Genomic DNA, 14,254 nt, shown 5'->3' with positions numbered 1-14,254 from the left:
TACTTTAATGTTTGCTTAAGTTTATTCTAGAAAAAAAAAAGGTGTTATAATTTATAGTTTTATTTGTAGGCTGTGGGAGTACCTCACCAACACTGGGTGGAGACTTTTCTTAAAATTGAAGACTATTTCTTGTATTTCTTTATTACTCCTTAAAGATATCAACAGAGCTATGACTACCAAAGTAAATAGGTTTGATAAACTGATTAATAATTTTCCCCAGCACTTCTAAGTACTGAACTTTTAAAGTAAATAGTTATTCATGTACTCAACATGTTTATTACACATTTATTAGCTTTCAGTTTACTTACTGAAACTGAATATAGCACTTTGGAAAGAAAAAAATTCCTTACAAATTACTGAAACATAATTTAAACAATGACAACTACTCTCAAAGGTAATGTGTATAGAAGCTTCTCTTAAAATGAAAGTTGTGCTAAGTACTAAGAAATCTCTTGGGAATGCTTGCTTGCTCTTCCAGCTGATGTTCTCCCTTGAATATCTTGCTTGTCTGTTTTTTCACTTGCTTTTTCCACTCTGGAGAAACCTATGTTTTCCCTCCAACATGTACTTCTCCTTTTCACTTCCCTCACATCTTGAAGGGTTTTTTTCTTTTTTTTCTTGTCATTCTTGCAAAGGGTCATGTTAATTTTTTCTGTATCATTCCAATTTTAGTATATGTGCTGCCAAAGTGAGCACACGTATTAAAGTTTTAATAAAAATTCTCTTGCTTCACAAGAAAGAAAATAGGAAGGAAGGAAGGAAGGAAGGAAGGAAGGAAGGAAGGAAGGAAGGAAGGAAGGAGAAAAAAAGAAAAAATCTTTTGGGAACAAACAGTTTATCTCATTTTCTAAGAATAGAGCTACTGAAACTTCTTCTCTAGGGAATAGAACTATGAATTTAGGCTATGAAAACCTTCTCATATATTAGCTATTAGTCCTCAGAATCAAGGGAACTGTGCCAGAGAAGCCAAGACCTGATATGGATTATCATAGCCTCAGCACATTTTAAAATCTGTCCTTTTCTTCAGTTTGAGGGAGGAAAGGACATCACTAAAATTTTCTGGGGAGATATTTAAACTCTTTATTCATTTCCGAAGGTTTGTTTAATTTAAAGCTAACTTCAGACTAACACACCTAATTGGATGTCCTATTTTGCTAGGTGATTTAATTTTACAAGACTGCAGCTCAATTATCAAAGATCATGCTAAGTTAATAATTGGCCCACGTTCCAATATAAAATCTTTTTACCTTCTATAAAGTAGTAATTGTTTAAAATTAGCATAGCTTTATAACTACTGATTTGAATCTCATCTAAAAGATTATATACCAGAATTTAAAAATAATATTTTCTACCTGGGATTTACTGGAAGATTCTGGAAAGTATGTACCTCATAAAGCATTATGGAGTAAAGAGAGCACATAAATGGGATCAGAAGATATGGATCGTATTCTCTTGATGTAATGGTTTTCACTATAAACCAAAATTTTGTCCCAAAGTGTAGGCTACGTATATCTTATGAGATGTTCTTCTGGGGAAAAAAAAAACAAACACTATAGTCAAATGCATCTGGGAAATGTTGTATGTAATATCTACCCTTTAGAAATTCACAGTGCATATCAGAAAATACATTAAAAACACTAAATAGCTCTGGTTTATAAACTCACTGAGCTTTAATTCATATTTCTCTTTTAGTTCATTACATATAATTTAAAATTTGAAACTGACTGGGGAATGATTGACTGAGACCCCTTGAGCTGCTTGGTACTAATCTACTAATCTTATTCATTCAGGTAATCAGCAGACCTGTGAAAATTGCTCCTCCTGGAATCTCTATTTCCAAGCAGGTTACCTCTGTTCAATCCATTTCCCAAGCCAGAAATGTGAGGACCAACCTAGGTCTTTCTCTTATTCACTTCTTCATACTCATCATATACATAATCATATCATATCCTAGAATTTCCATCTCCTTTATGTCTTTTCCACCAATTTCTATTCCTCATTTTACTGCCCTGATTTTATGGGAACCTGTACCATATTTCATCGGGGTTATTCTGTTGTTGGGCTGGAGCTATAGCACAGCAGTAGGGTGTTTGTTTGCCTTGCGTGCAGTCAGCCTGGTCGAGCCAGGTTCGATTCCTCCACCCCTCTCAGAGAGCCCAGCAAGCTACTGAGAGTATCTCGCCCACACGGCAAAGCCTGGCAAGCTATCCCTGGTGTATTCAATATGCCAAACACAGTAACAAGAAGTCTCAAAATGGGACATTACTGGGCCCGCTAGAGCAAAAATCAATGAACAACAGAAGGACCATCCATCCATCCATCCATTCTGTTGTTGCTTAATTTTCTCCTGCCTCAGTCTGCCTCTCTCTGATCTATAAACCTAGTTGCTCTGGGTCTTGAAATACTACAGGGATTTTACTATTACAGTGTTCAGAGTATGAAATTTAGGTTTAACACAAGTCCTTTGTTATTATACACTTCTACCTTTCCCCAACACACTCTCTGTTCCTTCTATCTGTACTGACAAAATTTAGCTGTTTACAGAACCTCTAAACCACCTGTTTGTTGCTTTCATACCTACACAGGTATTGTTGCTTTTGTGTAGAATATCTATTCTCCTTTTCTTCATCTGATTAGCTCCTCCCTGTCACCAAATCACTAAACACACAGTTTAAGAATGCGTTCCACTGTGAAGCTTTCCTTAATCTACCTAGAAATGGACTCTGCATTCCAATAATGGTTTCCTTGCCTCCTTTAGCTACTTGACTGTGCTTTTTTTTTCCCAAGGGGAAGAACCATATGGTCATGACTTCCTTGTCACTGTAGTCTACTGTATTACCTGAAACTCAATAGACTACTGTGGAATAGATGATTTCACATTTAAAGGAACTAATGAAAACCTGCTTACTTTTCTCAGTATTTACAAACACTTGTTTCCTTCTCTAATTTGCCTTGATCAACATAAACACTGGGAGGAGAGAATTAGCTAAGAACTATTTGAAACTAATTGTCAATGACCTATTTTTTAAAGGAGGTTTTGATAAGTTATCTTCCATATGCAGTATCACACAGGCTGGTGGTGATAGTATTTGGTGGTAATAGTATTAAGTTTGGCTCTCAGCTATTTCTAATCTCAACAAACCTGGTCATAAGGGAAATGGGCGAAAGACTGTAGAGAGATTTGTATATTGTATACTTATCAAAATGAGTGCATTTATTAATTTTAAAACATATTGTACAGGTACTATACTAGATATCATGAAAGATAGAAGAATAAATAAATTGTTATACTTTATTCATTAGGGAAAATCATAATGTTGAAATAATCAGAATTGAAGGCACTGTGTGAAAAATTCCATAAGAAACAGTGGCTTCATGAAATTGGTCAGCACCATCTTCGATTACAAAATAAAATGATATTCTACACAAGTTTCTTAAGTATAGATACCTCAAGTGTGAAATGTTGCTAGTAACTGTATTATGTGGTTCTGAATACCAGGTTGGAACAGACTATGTGCCAGTTTGGAACAGATTGCACAAGGAACACTAAAACCACTTGAAAGTCCTCTGTATCTGAAAGAAGGAATGCAATTAACCAAACCAAGATTTGGCTCCAGGACAGAGCAATGAACTGTCTGATTCTTGGAAAAGGGAACCAGGACCTCAGAAATGTAGAGTCGTTTCATTGCATGTGAAGATTCAAGATACCCGTATTCTTAGTAAGCAAGACGGGAAAGGAATGTTCACTCCGACCAATTCCAGACCACACTCCCTGTCAACTATCTTAATGCAGTTAACCAAACTTGTTTGCATGTGCCAGGCCAGAGAAAAAAATTCTTCAACTTTTTGTTTTTGGATCAACATTAGAAGGTCAAAATAAAGATATAAATCAAAACATAAAAGTCTAAGTCAGCCCTATATCTACATAGGCAATATCTGAGTAATGTAGAGTTTGATGATAAGGTAAAAAACAAGAACAACAACAACAACAACAAAACCGCCAGCACCTTACTCCTAAACAATTTCAACGTGGGAGGGGCAGAAATTAAGATGACAGGATAGTAAATTTCAAAGTTAAAAAGTAATTCGATATAATGGAAGGGTCCAATTTCCAAATGCTTCTCGTATGCTGCACGATACTGCAAGAGACAATCTTTGGCCAAAAAGAAATTTTCTTTCTGAGGTGGGGATAAAAAAAAAAAAGCCTCCCACAGGGACATGACCGGGTCCTTCCAGTCCCCAGGATGTGCTGCTGGAGCCTTTGAATACCCAGATAGCATCGAGGTGCATCTTCGGTGTGTGCATCTCTGGGTCCCTCGCACTGTGGTCTCCGGGCCTGCTTCCAGGAAAGGCGAGCAGGGGGTGGGACAGCTTTGGGATTTTCCTTCCTCACTCATTCATTCTCTGATTCACTGGTTCCTGGAGGCGGTTCACAGGGACGCGCGGCGGTGGGGGGGTGGGGAGGGGAAGGCGGGGCCCCGCGGACAGCCCCCGCTGGGTGCGGTCTGGCGCCCGAGGGGAGGGGGCGCGGGGCGCGCACGGGAGCGCGGGCGGCCGGGGGGCGCCCGGGGAGGGGCGGGCGCTGCGGCCTGAGCCGGAAGTGAGGGGTTGGTGGCGGGCGCCGGGGAGCGAGCCGCCGGGCGCGAGCCGGGCTGCCAGCGGGTCGCCGGGCTCTCAGCCCCGCCTTCTGCGTCTTGGCCGGACGCGGCCGCACCTCGGATCCGCCGCCGCTGGGCGCTGCGGCCGCCCCGCCCGCCGCGCGCTCCCGCCCCCCGCCCCCCGCCAACGCCCGGTCGGTCGGTCGGCCGGTCGGTCAGTCAGCCAGCCAGCCAGCCAGCCAGCCAGCCAGGCAGCCAGGCAGCCACGGAGCGCGCGGCGCGGGAGCTGCGGGCGCTCGCGGGGTCTCCGGGGAAGGAGCGGCGCGCCCGGAGCCGAGTCGGCGGCGGCGGCAGCGGCTGGAGAAGCGCGAGCGGCCGCTCGGGTTAGTCGGGCCGCCCCAGGGGCGAGCGGCTGCCGCGGTGAGTGTTCAGCCTCGCCCCCCGGGGCCGGGCGCGGGGCGAGAGGGCGCTGCCGCCGCTCCCGCCTCCATTTTCCCGACGCGCGGCCCCTCCATGCTGGCGCGGGGCGTGCGGGCGGCCGAGCTTGGGGCGGGGTCGCTGCCGGGGCCCGCGCTGCGGGGCTGCAGGCTCGTCGCCCCGCGGAGTGACCGGCGGCCGGGGTGGGGGTGGCGGGGGCGGTGCGGGGGGTCGGCGGGGCCGGGGCTGCACCCGACAGCCCTCCACCCCCCAACCCCACCCCCGGCGGCGCCGCGACGGAGGGAGACAATGAGCGCCAGGGCCGCCCGGGGGAGGGTGCGGTAGGGATTGTCCTGGCCGGCTCCGGGGACCGGTGGTGGCCGGGCGCTGCGGAGAGGAGCGGACTGTCCCCTCCTCGCCGCTGGGAGCAGCGATCCCGACGTCCGGGCTTCCTCGGGTGTCTGTGCGTCCCCCTGCCCGCCCTTCATAAATGAGTTCAGTACCGAGCTTGAGAAAGGCGGGGCACCTGTGTGTGTCTGTGTGTCTTCTTTCCAATTAAGCCGGCGAAGTAATCGCGCCGTTGGCTTTGCAGCCGGGTGTCGGTGTGCATTCCCGCCGGAAATCCAAATCGCAGCTCGTGGAGGGGGAAGCCCGAGGAGGCAGTGAACGAGTTTATAAAAAAAAAAAAATCAGGATGCCTTCGGTGCTTAAGACTGGGTGGGAAGATGTGGGTTTCTGGTGCAGATGGTGTCTTTTCGTCTGTCCCCACGGTGTGAGCTGCACACCACGCGAGCCGCGTTGCTTTGAAGCACGAAGACGTGGCTAAGTCTGTATGAAAGCTTTTTGGAAGGGCAGCAGCCTTTACAGCAAATGTGTGTGTGTGTGTGTGTGTGTGTGTGTGTGTGTGCGCGTGTGTATGCGCGCGCGCGCGTATGTTAAGAACATTTCTTAATATTCTGCGGGAAGGGCTGTTGGAAAAATCTGGGAGGAAGGTTTTAACCTTAACCGCCCAGTAAAGGTTGATCCTGTGCGCAGCATTTCTCTTCGAGAGGCTTAGAGCTGCCGGAGTAAAGTACGCTGTAAAGCAACAGTAACCTGGTAGGGGTGGGGCGTGATCGGGTTATTAAAAGGGTGGTGCCGAGTTCTGAGGAAATTACATTCGGCAAACAGTTATGGAATACCTGCTTTCTCTCTCGGGCTCGGGGGTAGGGGTGGGGCGGCACCAAATGTGTGTGTGGGGTGGGGGGGAACCCTGCAAGCCCTTGGGGTGGAGTGATGCAGGTCCAGGGAAATCAAGCGGTTCCATCATCAATGGAATTGACTAGCAGTGTGCCATTGGATAAGCTGTTGGAACTCTCAGCAGTGTCTTCTCTATCAGTAGAATGGCATCGAACTTCACCACTTGCCTCCCCAAATGGTTGTCACACCTATTAAATGGAGATAATGTATGCAGATTGCCGTGAACCTAACAAATGTTAGTTCTTTCCCTTCTTTACTGCTCTTGGAATTTTCCTGGGGAAAGGTGGGGGAAGAAGTGGAGGTAGATCATTGTAATGCAAAGCATTACATCATAAAAATTGTTGAAATCGAGGTGCAAAATAGAGGCTTTACGAGGAGATTGGTTCTGATTTGGGGGAGGGGGCTCAAGAAAGCTGCAGTGCTTTTAAGTGGAACCTTTAAGGATGGGTAGAATTTCAGCTGCTGTAGGTGGTGAGCAGGGCATTCTTTGCAAGCGGTGGTGGTGCTATCCTTTGACAGCAGAATTGAGGAGGAAGTCCACTGGGGGCAGGGCAAAATAGAGACTTTAGCTCTTGTGTCTGACCTTCAAAGATTGTCTCTGTTATTTTGCTTTTTGAGTTATGAATTTCCCAGAAACCAGATTTATCCAAGTAAGTAAGGGGGGAAAAACGTCTACAGAGCTTAATACATGATGTTTTGGATTAGACATTTTATGTTATTTGGACTGCTGCTCCCTTCTGTTTGAATTTAATAAAGAATTATTTGTAGATGTTTTCTTGTGATGAATATGAGCTCTATTTAGTAGAAAAAGCTGCTTTTTCAGATTCAGATGTCTCACAGAGTCACTAGTAACTGGCTGTAAAGAGTAGGGTAGCAGACACATATTGGACATACCTCAAACTCTTGGTCTTTGTCCTTTGTTTTCATTGATATTATAACACTTTATTTCTGAGGAGTTTGTGTTAACCATTCTTAACAATGGATAATTAGGATGTCCTTTGGTTTTGTTACCTTTTTGTTCCCATGCTATACATAATTTGTTATAAGACCAGTATCATGGGTGACTAGCACACTATTGGTTGATCTTTGCCATACTTATCATAGTCTTATCTTGGTTGGGACTACTGTTAATCCCAGACATTATTTTTGGAAATTGATATTAGTGAAACAAAATATGTGACTCTAGGCAAATCATTTATCTATTTCTAGAACCTTTTTATTATTCCAACTGAAACCCCTATCATTTCATAATAATGCTCCACCCCTTCACTCTTTGCCCCCTGATAATTATATTTTTACTTTCTGTGTCTTATGTTTGACTGTTGTAGATACTTATATAAGTGGAATTATACAACATTTGTTCTTTGATATCAGTTTTAGTTCACTTAGCTTAAAGATTGATCCATGCTGTGGGTAAATCAGAATTTTATTTCTTTCAGTTAGTTGCTTAGTGATGTTTTGGCCAACATTGGGCTGCTTACGCTATAGTATCTCTGTAGCCATGGTGTATATTAATCCACATTATCTAAGGAATTATACTTTATGAAGTTTGCACAGTGGTATCATCTAATAGCACATTTCTCAGAACTTACCCTTACCATTGAGCACTGCATGATCATATGTTACATCTTATTTGATCACTTGTAGATAAATATTTGGGTTGTTTTCACCTTTCGCCATTGTGAACATTGGTGTGCACATATCAGTTCAAATACTTGCTTTTACTTCTTTCAGGTATATGGTGCTGGAGATGGTTGCATTCCATACTGTCAACCTGGGTTAGATCCCCGGCACCACATGTCAAAATCTACCAGGAGAGATCTCTGAATACAGCATGGAATAAACCCTGAGCACAGCAGGGTGTGCCCCCCTTCCCGCCCCTCCCCCCCCACACACAAAAGAAGTTAATTCATTTAGTTTGCTGCTGGACCAGTACACTTTAATAATGTTTTCCACAACAGCTACATAATTTTACACTTCCACCAGCATCACCATTCTGATCCCTGGTACCATGATAAGTGTAACCTTGGACATCATGACAACAACTATACAAAGAGGAAAAGGGAGAGAGGATTAGAAAACTGCCCCCAAAGTGTGATAAATATCCTAGTTTAAAATAAGATAAGAGCATGGGAAGAAGCTTTAGAGATCATAATATAATTTGTGTGGTATCTGTTATTTTGCAGAACCTTTCAGATGTACAGTGGCAGTTTCATTGGCCCACAAGTGTAAAAAAGGAATGAAAACCATGCTATAGAGGAAACTAATTATTTAGCCTACTGCCACCTTTTTGCTCGAGCGGGCCCAGTAACGTCTCCATTGGAGACTATTGTTGTTACTGTGTTTGGCATATCGAATACATCACGGGTGGCTTGCCAGGCTCTACCGTGTGGGCGAGATACTCTCGGTAGCTTGCCGGGCTCTCCGAGAGGGGCGGAGGAATCGAACTCGGGTTGGCCATGTTGGCTGCATGCAAGGCAAACGCCCTACCGCTGTGCTATCGCTCTCTCCCTGGAAACTCTCTTCTTTAAGTGAATAAACAGTACTCCCACTGAACAACTATTACCACCCCTGGATCATTTCAGCAGCCCACCTAGGGCAACCCACTTTGGGAAACACTGCTATACGGTATCCCAAATCAATAATACTGGCAAAAAGTGCTGTGGGTCAGAGATTAAACTATGGCTTCATAGCTGCAAAGGAGGTGGTCTGTCACTGAGTTGTATACAACCCTGGAGCACATTTCTTAACATCACTCATAATTTATAAATTGTTTTTTAAAAAATTTCTACTAATAAAATAATTATTTAAAACTGTTTTGGGCAGAGGTAGGCATACAGGAAAAACCAAGAGAAACATTACAACAAATCAGTAGAAAACAGTTGAGTCCACAGACCAGAGAGATAGTACAAAGGATAGGGTACTTGCCTTGCATGTGACCAATGTAGGTTCAATTCCTGGCATCCCATATGGACCCCAAGTCCCACCAGGAGTGCAGAACCAGAAGTAAGCCCTGAGCACTGGGTGGGATGACCCCAAAACAAAAGGACACCAAAAAATGAGCCCAAAAAGAAGCAGAAGGGAGTACAGTTGAAGAGATGAGATTCAGAAGAGAAAAGGACAGATTATCCTTCTAGAGTAAAAGCAGCAAGATTGGGAGCTTGCTAATTGATTGCTTGTCATTATGTAACATGTAAGACCCCTGGTGAAAATCATAAGATCTGGAAAAAATTAGTGACATAAACATTAAGTATGTCCAGATATTGTATTGCAGTAAATCAGTTTGCAACTCTACTGGAAAATTGAATGCTTTTTTGGAAAGGACTTTTGGAAAGCTTGCTAAGTTTGATGTGTAAAGAAAAGAGTAGGTGAAGTCCGTACGTTGAAACAATAATGTGACTTGAAAATACAGTGTAGTCTTCTGGGTGTGGGATGTGGGGAAGGGAGCCTCCCAAACAGTTCTCCCTGGGCACATCACTTCTGGTAATTCTCAGCTGACCTGGCTATACAACTCAATGCTGTGGTCTAGCAGTGAGATGCTGCTTGTGTCCAACTGTGCTATGGATTATCAGGGCCCACACGTAGCAAAGCTGAAGGCCTTGGGGATTGAACTCAGAACCTCAACTATACAAAACATGTGTCCAGTCAGTCCACTGTATGTTTTTAATGTATCGCCTTTATCCATCGCTTCCAAGCATTTTCCCCCAAATTTTCACATTTTTCATGCCAAAAGCACACTCATCCTTTGAGATCTAGCTCTGTTGCCAGACACCTTTGTGAAACTGTTTGAACCGACGTACAACTATTCATTTCCCTCTTCATTCCTCTAGCCTGTATTTGATTTGTCTTACTTTGCAGATAGTAATGTACTGTCCTAAATCCCTGAATTCTGGAGTACTGGTCTTGGATTTGCTCATGTGAAATACCTGTCAATGAAAGCCATTGTTTAAAGGTGGTGGTGGGGGGGGGTCGTGATCTTTTGGTTCTTTGGTTATTAGCCACACCTGGTGGTACTCAGGGCTTTACTCCTGGCTCTCTCATCAGCGATGACTCTTTGGTGGTACTTCAGGTACTGCAGGTACCATATGCAGTGTTGGGGATCAAACTTGGTATTAGCCATGTTCTGTCTTTCTAGTCCCCATTATTTGAAGATTCTTTTAGTTGTTACATCTTGTGGAAGACATCTACAAAATCTAATATGTTTAATTTTATTTATCAAATGACCTCAGAGATTAGTAAGGGAATCAGTAATCCTCCTTATTTGTGAATAGTATAATCATGATTTCTAAATGGATGGATCAAACACAGTTTTGTTTACCCTGTTGTGTGTGTATTTATGTGTATATATGCACACACAAATAGACACATATATTTTGAAGCAGGCCCTCCCATTGATGATCGATTTGCTCGAGCAGGCCCAGTAACGTCTCCATTGGAGACTTTGTTGTTACTGTGTTTGGCATATCGAATATGTCACGGGGAGCTTGCCAGGCTCTGCCGTGTGGGCGAGATACTCTTGGTAGCTTGCCGGGCTCTCCGAGAGGGGCGGAGGAATCGAACTCGGGTTGGCCATGTTGGCTGCATGCAAGGCAAATGCCCTACCGCTGTGCTATCGCTCCAGCCCAGCTGTAAAGTACACTGAAGAAAATATAAGCAGAACAATTTAAGATTTGGACCTCAGAGTTGTCTTCATATAAAAAATAATAGGAACAATTTATGTTGACGGGGATGTGGTAGAAAAGGAACTCTCATCCACTGCTCATGGGAATGTTGTCTGGTACACCCTTGTGGATAACAGTATGGAGAATTCTCAGTAGACTTAAGATTGAACTGTCATATGATCCAGCAATTCCACTTTGGGGCATTTTCCCCAGGATATGCACACCACTATTGCTGCACTCTGTACAATAGCTAGATACAGAATCAACCTAGAATCAACCTAGATGTCCAATGACAGATGAACAGATTTTGAAGATGTGGTATAGTTGCACAATGAAATGCTATGCAGCTGCAAGGAACAATGAAATCATGCAATTTGCTGCAATGTGATTGGAACAGGAAGATACCATGTTGAGTGAAGTAAACCAGAAGAAAGATAAACACAGGATGATCTCACGGATCTGTGATATATGGAATACTGAATGAGGAAATGTACTGTAAATGCCTTACCTGTTGTGCTATCACTCCAGCCAAAAAACTGGCAATGTTCTTAACCAGAAATAATAGTTTTGGATTTTCTGGTCTTCTGAGAAAGAAACATGCAAGTAAAATATTTCTGCTATTATTTTAGGTAGGTAGGTAGATAGATAGATAGATAGATAGCCCGGCAAGCTACCGAGAGTATCTCGCCCGCACGGCAGAGCCTGGCAAGCTCCCCGTGACGTATTCGATATGCCAAACACAGTAACAACAAGTCTCATGATGGAGACGTTACTGGGCCCGCTCGAGCAAATCGATGAACAACGGGAGGACCGTGACCGAGAGAGAGAGGTAGATAGATACGCACACTATAAAAAATATAACTGTAGATCTGTTTTTGAACTATAAAGGAAAGTTAACTTTTTAACCTCAGGATTCACTTGGAAATCCTCGCATTATTTAGATTTTGCTGGTAGGTGTTTACCTCTCTCCATTATAACTTGTTTATATACTCTCATCTCTTCCTATTCATGTGTCACCTAGTCTTGATAATAACAAAGCTCTTGTTTCATGAGTCAAGAGTATCATAAATTTATTGAGTTTGTGGGTTTATTAGAGAGAGAGAGATCACATGGTGTATAGTTTTACTGTCTCTTATCCCTCATTTCCACTGCTTTCCTCAGCCAGCTAGTGCTTCAGACCTGCCATTTATTTTTTTATCTATTGCTGTGTAGTGGATCCCCCACCCCCTCGCCCCATTAGAACTTAAGTGACTTAGAAGAAAGCTGAAGTTATTTTATCTCACATGATTGAGAGTTAATCAGGCTTTAGTAGTTCTTAGTGTCTCATGCAGTTTCAGTTAGAGTGACCATATCCATTGTCTTCTCAGTTAATTCATCACCGGCCTGGTAGTTTAATGCTGGTTGTATATTATATCTCAGTGGGGGGCTGTAGCCTGCTTTCTACACTTGACCTCTTTATGTAGTCAAAACTTTCACACCGCATAATGTATGGGTTCCATCAACAGCTTTCCAAAAGACACAAGTAGAAACCTTTTATGATCTATCTGTAGAAGCCACAGCATCATTTCTTCCATAGGTCCATCTAGATTCAAGGGATGTTAGTTCTATCTTTCAATACGAAGAGTGTTAAGGCAGATTGGAATAATAAATGAGATTGAGGATCCTGTTGGCATTCATTTTAAAGAATATCATTTATTTTGCCATATAACTTAGGTTTTACTGATCCCCTGTTGTAATGAATTTTATTCATCTTTTGTTTGGGAAGCACTGTAGCACTGTCCTCCTGTTCATCAATTTGCTCGAGTGGGCACCAGTAATGTTTCACAACAAAGTGTGAGACTTGTTGTTAGTGTTTTTGGCATATCAAATACATCGCGGGTAGCTTGCCGGCTTTGCTGTGTGGGCGAAATACTCTCAGTGCTATTATTATTAGTATTCTTATTATTATAGCACAGTGGGTGGGGCAGGGCGTTTGCCTTGCATGTGGCCGGCCTGGGTTTGGTTCCTCCGCCCCTCTTGGAGAGCCTAGCAAGCTACTGAGAGTATCTTGCCCGCACGGCAAAGCCTGGCAAGCTCCCTGTGACGTATTCGATTTTCCAGAAACAGTGATGACAAGTCTCACAGTTTGTTGTGAAATGTTACCGGTGCCCGCTCTAGCAAATCTGTGAACAACGGTAGTGCTACTGTGCTTTGTTTGAGAAAAGTTTTATTAGAGGTTGTGAGGAAGTCACAGTTCATATGTCAAGTTTATGAAGGAAGATTAAAAAGTAGTCTTTCAAACTGTTGGCTGTAGTTTACAAAATGCAATGTGAAGAGAGAAGTGGAGGAGGGAGGTATGAAGAAGTGAACTAGAAATAATATAAGGAGATTGGTGGAAGTATCAGGCACTTTGACAGGGGTATGTAGTAACTTTGTACGTCAATACCATAAATATTAACACTATTGTAACCACATTACATAAACTAAGATTTTCTAAAATTTAAAAATAGCTTTCCACACACTCAGGCCGTATGTTCACATTATGAGTGAACATATTCCTGGACACATCATAAGACACTCCCTGTCCATTTTCCATAATTACCAAACCATATTTGATGGGGTTCAGAAAGTAGGCAACAAATCACACAGGAAAAAAAATATATATATGCCTCTTGGAGAGCCCTCAAGCTACTGAGAGTATCCCACCCATGTGACAGAGCCTGGCAATCTACCCATTATGTATTCGATATGCCAAAAACCGTAACTAACAGATTTCTTTTCCCTGACCTTGAAAGAGCCTCCAGTACGGCAGCATTGGGAAAGATGAATAAGGAAAGCTGCTAAAATCTCAGGGCTGGGATGAGCAGAGATGTTACTGGCTCCTGCTCAAGTAAATCAGTGAACAACAGGATGATAGTGATACAGTGAAAAATATTTAAAAAGTAGTCTTTAAGTTTTCTTTTACTTTTCTTTAAGCTTTTAAAGTATACAAGTATGCACACTCTCTTTCCAGTCTTTGTCTAATCAGTGTACTGGAGAGACCTCAGACTTCTACCTTAAAAACTTAGTCTTATTCATCTGGGGGATATAAAGTAACAAAATATGAGATTAATACCCAAGAATAGCTAAGATCAGCACCAGGAGGATTACTCCATAACTTAGAGGCCAGCCGGGTATCCTAGAGGAAAGGGCAGTTCAGATAGAGAAGGGAGCACCAAATGGAGGGTGTTTGGAGGATCCTCCCAGGAGGGGAGATGCATGTCGAAAGTAGACTATGGACTGAACATGTTTGCCACTCAATGTCTCTTTTGCAGACCACAACACCCAAAAGGAGAGACAGAACACAGGGGATTGCCCTGC

At 43.2% G+C, this 14,254-nt stretch overlaps 1 protein-coding gene and 1 non-coding gene across 5 annotated transcripts in view; one reads left to right on the top strand and one right to left on the bottom strand.

Annotated features, from left to right (window-relative positions):
• Positions 1–589: 589 nt before the first annotated feature.
• On the bottom strand, positions 590–696 carry LOC130021182 (U6 spliceosomal RNA). Its single transcript, XR_008792091.1, has one exon. It is a non-coding gene; the product is annotated as a U6 spliceosomal RNA (small nuclear RNA).
• Positions 697–4,496: 3,800 nt separating this feature from the next.
• Positions 4,497–14,254, top strand: part of RAPH1 (Ras association (RalGDS/AF-6) and pleckstrin homology domains 1) — an 88,949-nt gene continuing 79,191 nt past the window's right edge. For 3 of the 4 annotated variants that reach the window (XM_056111597.1, XM_056111596.1, XM_056111593.1), the window contains exon 1: positions 4,497–5,018. The gene's annotated coding sequence lies outside the window, so the exon portion shown is untranslated. Of the gene's footprint in view, positions 5,019–5,981; positions 6,114–14,254 lie in introns of those variants that run through there. The other variant, XM_056111595.1, reaches the window with a different exon arrangement.

The sequence above is a fragment of the Sorex fumeus genome, unplaced genomic scaffold (assembly GCF_029834395.1).
Source record: "Sorex fumeus unplaced genomic scaffold, SorFum_2.1 ptg000014l, whole genome shotgun sequence".
Lineage (NCBI taxonomy): Eukaryota > Metazoa > Chordata > Mammalia > Eulipotyphla > Soricidae > Sorex > Sorex fumeus.
Note: the sequence above shows the minus strand (reverse complement) of the source record. Positions and strands in the feature narration are given on the sequence as shown.